Genomic DNA, 12,870 nt, shown 5'->3' with positions numbered 1-12,870 from the left:
AGCATGATGAAATTTCATACCACTCTCCCCAGGACATTAATTTTTTCCCTTGTCCAGTGGATACCCACCTGCTACTTACTGTCAAGGTTGTGTTCCAGCAATTAGGTTTACTTAATATTTGCCAATTGCCCCCAAAGCATGAGAGTGGCAATGATGGCAATTCAAACACACCAAAAAAAAAAAAAAAGAAAAAAAAAAGAAAAAAAGCTGTGAACCACTTCTCTAAGTAGGAAGATGACTTTATTATTCTGTGTATGTAAGAAAAATCATAAGAGAGTGGTACGTAGCTCAGCTGCATGAAGCCCTTTTTCCATCCCCAATACCACATAACTTAGGTATAATGGCCCAAGACAGTAATCCCAGCAGAAGGAAAAGCTCAAGGCTTTCCTTCCCACCCTATTTATGAAGTTTGAGGCAGCCTTGGAAACATTAAGATCCTATCTCCAAAACAAAAATAAAAAACAAAACATGCACTTATAACCAGGTGTGATAATGTGCACTTGGGAGCTGAAAGGCTGAGGTAAGAGGACCACTTAAACCTCAGTGCTAAGATCAGCCTGGGCAACAAGTGAAGACACTGTCTCAAATAAAACAAAACGTACAACCTAGAAGTAGATAAAGTCTACTTTTTAGTTTTCCAGGGAGGTTGAGTTAAAGGGGAGTGAGGAAAGAATGAAGTGAATAGGTAAAGATTTTCACTTGAAAATTTTATGAAGATCTTACTAATGTTTTCTGATGGTTAGTTTTAACAATCAACTTGATAGAACCTAGAATCTATCACCGAGATGGATGAAATAAGGAATTACCTAGATCAATCAAGCTGACCAATGGGGTGTCTCAGGGACCATCTTGATTATGTTAACTGAGGTGGATCTGAACTTCACACTGCCTAAGAAAGCAAACTAAGCAATGGCGTGCAAGCATTCATTCTCTGCTCCTGATTGGATAGGAGCAGCTACTTCAAATTCCTGCTTCAACTTCCCCACAATAACAGACTGCAACCTGGAATTGTGAGCCTTATAAACTCTCTCTCCTTTAAAGTTCCTTTTGTTGAGCTATTTTATCATGAAGATGTGAGAGCCAGCCCTAACCTGATGGCACTGTGTTTTTGCCTGCCCAGAAATGAACTTCTCTATCTCAGTCATTAGAGTGCTCAGACTCCAGTAACAATTTACACAGGTTCCCCTGTGATGACTAAAGAAACATAATATGGAGCCAGGCATCCCTAAGGGCTGTTGACCTTGGCTCTGGAATGCCTGGGAGATCCTGGTGGCCTGCAGGTGAGATAAGAATAGGATAATGGGCTGTGAGGTATTAACAGCTGCCTTTGCTTCCATAACACTTGCTTATTGCTGAGGGAAAGGGATGAAATGGTCTTTTTATTACTACACAGTGGGAAAGAAAACAACTGAGGGAAGTAAAACAGCTTTCCTGACCAGCTGCGGATTCCATGGGTAGTTGTAATGCACACCTTCCCAATGTCCGCCTTTAAAAAGTCCACCTTATCCCCACCTCCCAATAGCAAGCTGTATTGGCTCTAAGGCTTCCATCCTTCCACCAGCAGTAAGAATAAATTCATGCTGGGCAGTGGTGGGGCACGCCTTTAATCCCAGCACTCGGGAGGCAGAGCCAGGTGGATCTCTGAGTTCGAGGCCAGCCTGGGCTACAAATTGAGTGCCAGGAAAGGCGCAAAGCTACACAGAGAAACCCTGTCTCAAAAAACCAAAAAAGAAAACAAACAAACAAAAAAAAAGAATAAATTCATAAATTCATTTAGTCTAAATTTGAATTGATTCTAGGTATTTGGTCTTCCCAGTGGATCTAAATGCCACATTATCACAGCAACAGTAAGAAAACTACAGCAGATGCTACTAACAATCACATGAAAGGCATAAAAGTTCTAACTTGAGGGGCCCAAACTATACATGAGACATTATGTCCAATAGACATAAATGTTTGCTGAGTAATATCAGAAATCTCTGAACACCAAGAAAAAATATTTTCTAAAAAAGGATAATAAATCAACATTTTATGTGACAGAGAAAATTTCAGAAATGAAGACTCAGAGATTTTATACTTAGATTTAAAGAATGAACAACTATTTAGACATGTGACTAGAAAGGGATGGAGAGATATTTCAGCAGTTAAGAGCACTAGGTGGTCTCCCAGAGGACCTGGGTTCAATTCCCAGCACCCATATAGTGGCTCACAACCATCTGTAACTCCAGTTCCAAGAGATCCAATGCATTCTTCTGGCCTCTGAGGGCACTAGGCACACACATGGTGCACAGACATACATATGAACAAAACACCCATATACCTAAGAGCAAATTGGTCCTTTGTCTCTTTTTGTTCAATGGACTCAGAAAGCCAAGGAGCTTTGGGTCCTGAGTCCCCAAGAATAATAACAGTATAGCACACCACAAGTATTCAATTTGTCAGTGATTTTGTTTCCACTCCTTATCTGGGTCTCTAGCGCATTCTGCTGTCTCTGCCCTAGGACAAATCCTGAAATCCTAACAGTGGTGTTCAGGGCCCTTGCACATGCTCCCTTAACTCCTACCCCAGAACATTAAGGTTTTCCTGCACATACCACATTTGACTTGCCAGCATCTGTTCCCTAACAAGCTTACACATTACAAACTGATGCGGTTAAAATGAAAGCCAGTATTTCTGTTAACACTCTAATTTGCAATAAAAGCACCAGAAAAAAAAAAATAATTTCCAATAAAAATCAACAAAATTATAAATGCCAAAAATTCAAGATAATGTCACTTTTCAGGAATTCCAAAGGTATTATGATTTAGTCAATCTATAGTATCTTTGGTCTTCTATATTTTTAACTACAGAAGAAAGTCAGTCTAAATAGGCTTCCTCTGATAGTTTTTGTATAATCAATTTCCTTTAATTTTACATTATAACATAACTCTAATCTATAATAAATAACAGTTAACCTTTCAGAATTTTATTTGTACTAACAACTGTAGGTGGGCAGAGGCAATCAGAGGCTGGGAAAAGAGGGTCATAGCTCAGACCAGCTTTGTCTATGCATCAAGATCCTGTCAAGAAAAACAAATAACAAAGGAACAAGAAAGAACTGCACACCACACTTAACTAAGTCACCTCATTTAGCATATTATCAAAGGTAAGCAGTTCATTCCCACTGGCAGTCACACATGGTTAGCGTGGCTGGAACAGGTCTGTGCATTAACTTAGTCATAATTAAACAACAAAATACAATCATATACAAACTGGAGATTTAGTCGAAGATTAAAAACAAGAGAAATTGTGTTGGTACTGATTCTGTCATGTTTCTAGTTCCTACTAAACACTACAGCACAACAACAGAATATTTTAAATATTCTAGAGCTGATGTGAAGTACACAGGAGGATATGCAGAACTTACATACAAAATAATATAAGCATCCTCTGGTTCCAGTACCTCAAGAAGTCTTAGACCCAGAACTGAAAATGTAGCTCAATGGTAAAACACAAAAGGCATAGTTTCACAATAGTCCAGAAAGAATACAGATTGATCAGTCTAAACATGGGCTACTGAAAAACAAACTTGGACGTGGGCCGTTCCTATACCTGGGATGAAGAGGAGGGGTGCAAAATCCTGGCAACAGGAGCTAGGGAGGCAGAACAATCTGTGGCTGTCTCTCCAAGTCTTACTCAGTGCCCTCTCAATCCCTGCAAGGTATGCAAGAAGTTGGGTTGGTAATCAATAAAGAGCAAATCATTACACATTATAGCAACTGTTATCTCACAAATTTTTTTTATTAATCCAACTACAATACAAATTCCATTCACAAGCACAGCCCACTCAGATAATGTCACAGACTAGACCTCAGTTAACTTATGAACAGTGTAGTGGGAATATGCTCTGCCCATGACCTTGGGCTATCTGGCCTGATAGAAGCAGTGCTTCTCATCTGCCTAGGTGACCACTTAAAAAGGAGGAGAAAGGCAGTCTCGTTCTCTTACATGGTGAGGACCCACTGGATCAGGTGGTGTGAAGCAGCGTGTAATCAGCCCCCCAGCTTTCCAAGGACTCTGCAGCTGCATTTGCCTTATCCTGTATCAGTGAGTATGTTTTCCCCATAGAACCCCTTAATAAACTGATATATATATAGACCATTGAGGCTGTGTAGTTTTACTCAATGTTGTATCCCTTGTAGCTGTATTACCACCCTACTACTGGAATTAAACATTACAACACATACAGAAGTAAGACATCATTCTTAGAATTTTGCCCAGGATCTTATTTTGTTATTTATCCCAAGGAACATGATCCACTAGAGAGGTGAAAACCTTTAAAAAAGGTATTTATTTGTATTTGTATCTATGCAACATATGTGCAGATACCCTCAGGTCAGAGGAAGATGTAAATCCCATGCAACTGGAGTTGCAGGAGCTTATAAAACTGCCCAATATGGATGCTGGGAACTAAACTCAGGTCCTCTGGAAGAGCAGCAACTCCCTTAACTGCTGAGCCACTGCTTTAGCCCTGGAGAACTTTTTTCTTTTGAGAGAGCCAAGGCTGACCTCAAACTCAAAGAAATCTTCCTGTCTAAGTGTTAGAATCCTCCCTAGAGTGCTGGGATCAAAGACATGCACCACCATGCTAATAAGCTAGTGGCCTTAACAACTACCTCCAAGTATACACAGTAAGTTACTGTGTGGTGAGGAAGTATAAGCCTTCAGAGACAACATTTCTGCCAGACCTATCACAAGTAATCCTAGCACTTGGGAGATGGAAGTAAGAAAATCAGTTCAAGGCCACCCTGAGTTACCCTTTCTCACAAATAGAAAGAGACAGACAGACACAGGCACAGAGACAAAGTCGACTGACTCTGCTGGAATACAAACTAAGTTAGACATACAAATATTTTAAGTATCACTCCTTACAAGGAACAAGCTGATTGTGCTCTTGGGTATAGACAGAACTCCTTGTGCAGAACTGAGTAATTCCTATTAAATAGGCCCAAATAGTTTCAGAGACATTTGATGGGATTTTCTTTCCTGTTCTTTATAGATCAGTACAGCCAACACTCCAGGGTCTACACTGGTTATTCAGATTCTGTTCAGTTAGTTGGTTATAAGAACTTCAGTAGAGGCATTTTGTGGGCCTGGGAAGGAAAGCCTAGATCTTACAAACTGAAGACTGGAGTTAATGATGGAAAGATACTTAAAATAACTCCAGGGTCCCATTAGCTAGAGTCCACCATCTTGTCAGCATAGTAAAAGGGTATGACAGACCCAGCCGTCTCTTCCAAGTCACAGATGTAATCCAGAAGTCATAAAGGGTACTTCTGCTTTCTTGGCACCAGGAGACCATGGGAAACCAAAACTAATAAAGCAAAGTTGATATTTCCATTCATTACTAAGTTACCAAAGGTTTAGAAATCAGCAAGGACTTGGAGCAGCTAATGAGTAACAGGATTAGCCCCCAGGATTTCCATTTTTCACTTTTAAGATTTGCAGAACTGGGGCCAGCAAAATGTCTCAGGAGGCAAAGGAGTCTGCTGCCAACTAAGCAGGATGACATTGAGTTCAATCCTGAGGACTCACATGGTAGGAGGGAAAAAACTCTATCGAGTTGTCCTCTGACCTGTGAATGCTCAATTTGGGTACTCAGGTGTGCATCCCACCCCAAATATACAATATAAATATAAGTTAGAGAAAATGTTTTAAGGCAATTTGCAGAGATAAGCTAGGAATAGCAGTACTGGCCATTTGTAATCCCAGTTCTTGAAAGGCTGAGGAAAGAGCTTCACAAGTTTTGAAGGGAAAGGAAAGATAGGAAGAAATGAAAACCTAAGTCACCCCATGACTAGGTAATAAGGATCAGATGGGCAGCATCCACATCTGTATGTGAAGATACCCAGTGTGGGAACACCAATTACCTTATATAAACTGCCCTAAACCAGCTTCTCAGCAAGACAAATTTTGTGACTACCTTAGTCACTATTTTGCTGTGAAGATACCATGACCATGAAAATTCTAACAAAAGAAAGTACTTAACTGAGGCTTGATCAGTTTCAGAGGGTCAGTACATATCATGGCAGGGAATATGGTGGCAAGCATGGTGCTGAACAGAAGCTGAAAGCTATACCCTGATCCACGATGGGAGGGGAGAGGAGGGTAGGGCAGGGGAGGGGAGGATACTGACTAGGCCAGGTCTGGGCTTCTGAAACCTAAAAGCCCCTCCCCTGCCAGTGACACACCTCCTCTAACAAGGCCACACCTCCTAAACCTTCTCAAATAGTGCCACTCCCAGGTGACTAAGCATTCAAATATATGAGCTTAAGGATGCCATTCGTATTCAAAACACCACTGTGACAGAATTGTCCATCTCATTGGACTAGCTTTCTGAATATTCATTTTGCCAAAATACCTTGCCTCTTAATTTAACTAGCCTGTCTTGTGGTAGAGAAACAACAGGAAAAACAAAAAAACAAAAAAACATACTAGTTACTCAAGGACATCCTTCTCACAGCTAACACCCAATAGGAGTTCCTGGGAGTCCTTCCATTGGCCAACAATTCTGTTCACTAAGTCTGCTGGGCCAGAAAGAATGGAAACCACTCAGTTACCAACTAATTCTAAAATTTAAGCCATCCTAGTCACAGTATTGGTCCACTGTTCTGGGCATGTGCTGTGTGCCAGACTGACCTAAGGCTTCCCCAGAGGCCCTGCTAAAGGACAAAGGGAACTAGTTCTGTGTCCTTGCCCAGCGGCAGACTTGGCAAAGGGCCAACAATCTCAAAGGAGTTAAGGTTTCAGTTCCTAAGAACTTGACTTTTCCCCCTGAAGACTGGAGTTATCAGTCTCAAGGACACTGAGTGCTCAGTCAGTGATGCACTTGAGATATCCTGTGTCTCTTTGTACAACACTGCTTGACTGATTCGCTTTCAACTGACTTTGCCCCATTGTAAGACAGATTTCTCCTGACTCTCTCCCATTTCCCCACTGCAGATCATATACAAGATGCTGCTCTTAATAAACTTGCTTGGCATAACTTGTGCATCAAGACCTCCACAATTCAGTCTTCCTATCTTCTTTACTTTTCATTCCCTTGTCCTCCCTCTCATGAACCTGTCACTGAGGAATGGCCTGCTAGTCCAGGTCAAGTAGAATTTAAATACATAGACTTGTCAGGACTTATAGCAGTCTTTAGTGCCAGAGTGAACAGTAAATTTCAGTCATGATGTCCAGGCTGACCAACAACTCATTACATAGCCCAGGCTAAGCTCAAATTTGTGATTCACAGGACTCAGCCTGGGAGTCCTGGTATTACTGGCCTATGCCAACACAGTCAGCTTAAAAAACAAAAACAAAAACAGTGTGTGTTGAGATAGGGTCTTATTACATAGCTCCGGATGCCTAAAACTCACATTATATATCAGGCTAAACTCAAACTCAGAGCTCTACCTGACTCTGCCTCCCAAGTGTTGGGATTAGAGGCATGCACCATCATGCCTTGCTCAACTATTTTGTAATAATAAGTCAACTATTACCATGATTTACAAAAAAAAAAAAAAAAATTAGAAAAGCCACTATCTTATTTGGGGAGGTGTGAAAATATTAATGCTAATATGTAAATATATACTATCACTTCTAAATGAGTTGTGTTATTAATTTAACCTGTATAAAAATGTTCTTTCAAATCTTGAATTTAAGGGTTTTCTTTTATTTATGTGTATGAGTGTTTTACATTCATGTAAGTATATGCAGTTCACAGAGGTCAGAAGGGCATTATATATCCAGAAGGGCATTATATATAACTGAAGTCACAGTCAGTTGTTAGCCACTGTCTGGATGCTGGGAAACTAACACAAGTAAGTACTATTAATCTCTAAGCCACCACTCTTGTCCCGCCTTAAGTTATTTTTTAAAGGACACAAATGGTTTCTGAGACCATGTATCTCTGTTACCTGCAGAAAGCACATCCATCCTGCTTTCAGAAAGCCAAGGCCTACTATGGAGCCTTCTTCAAGGACATTCTCTACGGGTATGTGTTTCTTATAGCTATTTTATTACCTTCTGCTATCAAACTCAAGAATACAGAAACAGAAAAAGCAACAGAACCATAAGTAGGTTCTTAGAAATGTTAATCCAGCACTGAGGAAGCTGAGGCAAGTAGATCTCTGAGATGAAGGTCAGCCTGTTCTACACAGCAAATTCCAAGCCAGAAAAGGCTTTATAGTGAAAATGTTTATCTTGGCTCATGGTTTCAAGAATTGCTGTTCATGGTTGGCAGGCTCCACTGTTTGGGCTTATTGTGAAACATATCACAATAGCTCAAACTCATAAAATACAAAGTAATAGGAAGCAGAAAGGAATGTGTAAAGGGATCAAGACAAGACATAGCTCCTAAAGACACACCCCACCTCCTAAAGATTCCAGCACTTCGACTGGTGGTGGTGGCATCTATCTTTAAACCCAGCATTCAGGAAGCAGAGGCAAGTGGGGATCCCTGTGAGTTCAAGGTCAATCTGGTCTACAGAGTTAACTCCCATGACAGACAACCAGAGCTATAGAGAAACACCGTCTCCAAAAACAAAACAAAGATTCTAGCACCTCCCAACACAACACCACTAGTGGGGTGCCCTGGGCCCAATCATTACCCTACCTGAGGGGGTGACATTTTACACTCAAACCATAACAATTTGCCAAAAAGCTTCCACAAAGAAATGTTTAGGCTCAGATGGCTTTGTTAGTCACATTAAATCTTTAAAGATTTAAAATCAATTTTACATAGGAGACAAGGAAAATCACCCAACTGAATTATTTTCAGCCAATATTACCCTGTACAAAATGAAGATAATCTCTCACAAATTAAGACATAAAAAACCCTCAAGAAATATTAATGCAAGCAAGTAAAATCCAAGTTCATATTAGTTATACCATGACTCTGTAATGTATCCCAGTAATCCAAAGTTCACTCAACATCCCAAACTAATGCAGAATCAACAAAAATTTAAAAAAGCATGAAAATCAGATGATCTCAATAGGTATAGAGAAAGTTTATTTAAAATATTCCCAACTGCCCTTCCAATTTGAGTCCAAGAGAATGGTACCAGCAAAGGGTAGTGGAGGGGGGAGGGGGCCATTCTGTCATCCACTGAAGTGGTAATCCAAGAACACACCATCAACAGTCATAGGAAGGGGCTTCAAGAGGCAGTCCCCCTGAGCACTCCACATATTTGCCAGAAAGGAGATGGGGACTCTTTGTGTACACATATTGATACCATGCCCCAATAAAAAACCTCTAGGCTAAAAAAATAAAGGTGTTCCATTAGCAGTATCCCTGTATAACTGTCCTGAATGTGAAGATGAAGATTCAAAAAAAGCTGGTATCTACACCCCTATTGTTACCACAATCAAAAATCTACATACAATCAACGTGCATGAGAACAGCTGAGGGTTATAAAACTGCAAAAAACTAAAATGCCCACAACCAATGCTGTATTTAATGTTCTAAGAGTGACATTAAGAGAAACACAAGGATGTCCAGTCTTGCCACTTCTACGCAACACTTACTAGGTGTTCTGGCCATGGCAGTTACAATAAAACACACAGAGTGGATGACAGGTAACTCAGTTTCCAGATAAAAGAAAGTTACCTATTTGTAGAAAATATCCTCTATATAATAGAAAATCAAATGAAATTTGTTCTAAAAATTGAATTAAAAACTAAGTTTGAAGGCAAGCATGATGGCACATGTCTGTAATCCTACCACTTGGAAGGCAGGAAGGAAGATCATCCTTCACTAAAGGAGTTTAAGGCCAGCCCTGGCTACATGATACCTTTTCTCAAAAATAAATAACTAAATTGGCTAGGTCACAAATACAAGATCAATCATAAAACCAGCCAGGTGAGGTGTTGAGACCAGCTGACTTGCTAAACAAAATTGGAATAGGTGAGTGAGGATTAATAAAGAAAGAGACAAGAGACAGAATCGGGAGGGCTCTCAGTGAATACTGCAGCAGCCCTGAATTTATATCTTAGTTTTTTATACCCAAAGCAAGGGCAGCAAAAGATTGTTACCATGGTTCAAGGAACAATCATAACTACCTCCTTAATTCTCAAAACATCTAGTAACCATACCTTTGACCAAACATCCTGTTATTCAGCCTTGAGGAGCAAAAACAAGCTTGAACTCTGACCTTAAATCAAGATGGAATCAAGCCACAAGCAGGAGTCACTGTGGGTTCCCACAGTATAGTAACATATGCCTATATTCCTACCACTCTAAAGAGAGAATCAGGAAGTTCATGAACTTGAGGGCAGTCTGGGCTATACAAGATATTGTATCAACAAAAGAAAAACAAAATTAAAGAAAAAGAAAAAAAATGCACTTTTTCATAATTAAGCCAGAAACTAAAGAAGTTTTTTCTTTTAAAAGGGTTAGGAATTTAGCTCAGTGTGCTTGCCTAGCAAACACAAATCCCTGGGTTCAGTCCTCAGCTCTGACAAAAAAAAAAAAAAAATAAAGTTTTTCTATTCACATAACTAAGGAATTTGCTGGGCAATTTGACTTCACAAGCAGGGCAGGGAGTGAAAATCTAATCCCACACTTAGGAAGACCAGAAGGATAGAGAGGTCATCCCCAGCTAGACAGCAAGTTCAAGGCAGGCCAGGCTACAAGAGATGGGTTTAATATACACAAAGTTCATTAATTTATTCTTGCACTACAAGATAGTATAGCTTTAAAATGTCTATGGTCTTAAAAAAAAATATACACTGCCTCTAACAGGATAAAACTTAAGCTCCATTAAGCAGTTACTACGTGCCAGAAGCTATTTTAAGAGTGTTCTAGAGCCAGGCGGGGATGGTCCATGCCTTTAATCCCAGCACTTGGGAGACAGAGGCAGGCGTATCTCTGTGAGTTCAAGGCCAGCCTGGGCTACAGAGCAAGATCCAGGAAAGGCACAAAGCTACACAGAGAAACTCTGTCTCGAGGAAGAAAAAAAAAGTGTTCTAAGCAGGAAATTTGTTTTGTTTTGTTGTTTGGTTGACTGCCTAGCTGATTTGGTTTGGGGATGGCTTTTAAACAGGATCTCAATATATAGAGCAGGCTGGCCTAGAACTACGAGATTCGCCTGCCTGCTGGGATTAAAGGCATGCAGTATAATACATAGCCTAATTATGAAGCTTGTAACTTAACCATGATTCCATAATGTAGGTACTACTGTTATCCCACTTTTCAGATGAGGAAGCTGAGGCAGGGAAGTAAAATTCTTCTGAGATTTTACAGTGAGTGGTAGAGCCAAGGGGAGGCACCAGCACCTGAACACAAATAACACACTGCAACATGCAGCTTCAGAAACCACAGCCCTATCAGCAGAAGAGGCTTCCTATCAAGAAATGGTCATGGGATGGAACCCCCAGAGATCACTGAGTATGAAGACATGGACTGGCAGTTAAAATTACTTGTGGCCCTAGAAGAGGACCTGGTTAGGGTCCCAACACCAACATGGGGGATACTGCCTGTAGTGTCAGTTTGAGGGGATCCACACCCTCTTCTCGCCTCCATAGACCAAGTACACAAAACATATACTTACATGTGGGGAAAACACTTATGCTCATAAAAAAACAAATTTTCAAAAAAATTTTAGTCCCTGGTACTACATTTCCCTAAAAGAGCTAGCCTTTGCCTAGGTAACTTTAATTCACCACCTAATATAACCTCTCCCAGGGTAGCAATTAGGCCCAAAGTTCCGTCTCCAACACTGCCAAAAAATAATAATAGTATTAATAATAATCCTCTTCCCTGTTTTAAAACTAAGGCATAAGTAAAAACTGTTAAGCACCAATAATTACTTCTTAAGCTTTGCCATCAAATCCACTGTTATCACACTGGTTCCTGAGGGTTTTGTTTGGGGGCAGTTTGTTTTTTGTTTTCCTGACTTTTTTCAGAGACAGGGTTTCTGTGTAGCTCTGGCTGACCTGGATGGAGCTCAATCTGTAGACTAGGCTGACCTGGAAACCCAGAGATACACCTTGTCTCTGCCTCCCAAGTGCTGGGACTAAAGGTGTGGGCCACCATCGCTCAGCTTTGGGGGGGGGGGGGGGGGGGGGGTTGAGGCTTTCACTATGTAGGCCCTGACTCACCTGGAATTTACTAGGTAGACCAGGATAGCCTTGAACTTAGATCTGCGTGCCTTGGCCTCCCAAATGGTGGAAATAAGGGTTGCAAACAATGGCAAGCCAAGTTCTGTAGGTTTAACCAATGTTGATTCAACGACATTTTATTCCATAAAAAAATTACTCCACGGTAAAATGTGAGTAGTTATCCTGTAGAACCAGGACCGGCTTTTTAAAGTGCAGACTTACCTGTAACAATTTTACCTTTTAGCCTCTCCCACAAGGAGTATGTTCAAGCCTTTGATCCTAGGAAAAGCAAGAAATGTTTTTAGGATTAAAAACATGGTACTGAGATTTACTAAGTTTACTGAATTGGTATTAGTTATGCTAAAAACAAAACCACTAAACTAGGCTAGTCTCAAAATATTCCCTGCCACTAGAATTCAAGTGCGCTTCTCCAAATTCACTACTGTCATAAATTTCAAAGCAAAAATACTTCGTTAGCAATTTTCTTTATTGGGTTGGTAAAAGAAAACCCGACTGGGGCTTAGGGAAGCAGTTACTAAGACCTTAGTATATTAACAAGAAACAAACTTCCCCTTAAATGTAACACATTTAACAGACAATTTAAATACCCACGCAAGTTCGGTTGTTGGCCTATTGGAATGCATGCCAAGCTCACACACTTCACCTGCTTTTTCATTTTTCTAGGAAGGCACTCAAAGTACCACAAATGCAAAAAAAGCAAACAAACAAAAAAACAAACAAACAAAA

The 12,870-nt window shown here is 40.4% G+C and overlaps 1 protein-coding gene across 3 annotated transcripts in view; it reads right to left on the bottom strand.

Moving 5' to 3' along the window:
- Positions 1–12,870, bottom strand: part of Resf1 (retroelement silencing factor 1) — a 28,704-nt gene that overhangs the window by 15,371 nt on the left and 463 nt on the right. Inside the window, exons 1-3 of one of the 3 annotated variants that reach the window (XM_036182034.1) lie at positions 12,736–12,821; positions 12,346–12,402; positions 3,592–3,693 (exon numbers count right to left, since the gene is read on the bottom strand). The gene's annotated coding sequence lies outside the window, so the exon portion shown is untranslated. Of the gene's footprint in view, positions 1–3,591; positions 3,694–12,345; positions 12,403–12,735; positions 12,822–12,870 lie in introns of those variants that run through there. The other 2 variants (XM_036182032.1, XM_036182033.1) reach the window with 2 other exon arrangements.

Source organism: Onychomys torridus, chromosome 3 (assembly GCF_903995425.1).
Source record: "Onychomys torridus chromosome 3, mOncTor1.1, whole genome shotgun sequence".
In the NCBI taxonomy this organism is placed as follows: domain Eukaryota; kingdom Metazoa; phylum Chordata; class Mammalia; order Rodentia; family Cricetidae; genus Onychomys; species Onychomys torridus.
The sequence above is the reverse complement of the archived record's forward strand: the minus strand, read 5'-3'. Positions and strand labels throughout refer to the sequence as shown.